Source organism: Propithecus coquereli, unplaced genomic scaffold, assembly GCF_000956105.1.
Source record: "Propithecus coquereli isolate 6110/MARCELLA unplaced genomic scaffold, Pcoq_1.0 Scaffold39, whole genome shotgun sequence".
NCBI lineage: Eukaryota > Metazoa > Chordata > Mammalia > Primates > Indriidae > Propithecus > Propithecus coquereli.
In genome coordinates, this window is record NW_012149618.1 from 6,017,463 (window position 1) to 6,018,815 (window position 1,353).

A 1,353-nucleotide genomic window follows, 5' to 3' on the forward strand; every position below is an offset into this window, starting at 1 on the left:
TTCCAACTTTATTTTTAAAGATCACTATTATGTTTTGGTTTTGAAGACAGCCCCCCACCCCCACCCCAGATAATCCTTTCGCAAATAGTTTAGTAAAGCCAGTGAGGAGGAGTCTGACTTCTACTTATCCCTTCAGCTCATAAAGAGCCAGTTTAAAAACAAGTGCCTAAGATGTTATTTTTAGATTCTGATGTAAAGAATTAACATTTCTAGATTTAAAAAAAAAATAGTGCACTCTGTTTAATTGCCACTGCATTTAGGTGTAGTAGTAACCCCTATCCTAGGTTTCAGTTACCTGGGGTCAACCTTGGTCTGAAGATATTAAATGAAAATGTTAGAAATAAACAACTGATTAGTTTTAAATTGCACACTGTTTTGAGTAGCATGAAGAAATTTTGCACCATTCCTCTCAGTCTTGCCTGGGATGAGAATCATCTCTGAATCATCTCTTTGTCCGAAGTATCGATGCCATCTCTCTGCCCCCACCCCTTAGTTACTTAGTAACTGTCTCAGTGATCAGACTGATTGTCACAGTAGGGCCATGCTTGTGTTCAAGTAACCCTTATTTTACTTAATACTTTATTAATAATAACTTATTGATGTTAATCTCTTACTGTGCCTAATTTATAAGTTAAACTATCATGGGTATCTATGTATTGGAAAAAAAACATAGTATGTATAGGGTTTGATACTATCCAAGGTTTCAGGCATCTACCGGGGTCTTGGAACATGTCTCCCTCGGATAAACTGAAACTACTGTACTCATCCTTAGGAAGTGTTCTGCAGTTCTTAGTCTGTTATGTCTACTTCTGGGTAGAAAAAAAACTCTGGGACATTTTAAGATTTTGTGTTAGATAACATCTGGAAAATAAAATACCTGATTTTATGTTAAACACTAATAACCTGATAAAAAACAAAGGTTTCTTAAACTAGGCAGCATTTTTTTTATAGGTCGGACATTTACTCTGTTGAGAGTATTAGTTTCTTAATGTACTAGCAACTTGCTAGACCTGCAGAACATATAAGGGGTTTGCCTCTATAAAATTTGGGCTCTTATAAATACATTGTTTATCAGAGCCTTTTTTATGGCTCTGCAGTTAAAGATTATTATATGCATCATTCTGAAATTGAATTTGAGCAGTTAAATGTATAGCAACAAAATATAACCTTTTTTTTTAAAAATATATCTTTCAGAATCATGGTGTCATGGAAAGGGATTTACTTTATACTCACTCTGTTTTGTGGAAGCTTTTTTGGAAGCATTTTCATGCTGAGTCCCTTTTTACCTTTGATGTTTATAAACCCATCTTGGTATCGCTGGATCAACAACCGCCTTGTGGCAACCTGGCTCAC

General features: G+C 35.2%; 1 long non-coding RNA gene across 1 annotated transcript in view; it reads left to right on the forward strand.

Moving 5' to 3' along the window:
• Positions 1–1,353, forward strand: part of LOC105816857 — a 102,422-nt gene extending 101,069 nt beyond the window's left edge. Inside the window, exon 3 of the long non-coding RNA XR_001137811.1 lies at positions 1,195–1,353. This is a non-coding gene — a long non-coding RNA (uncharacterized LOC105816857). The remainder of the gene's footprint in view (positions 1–1,194) is intronic.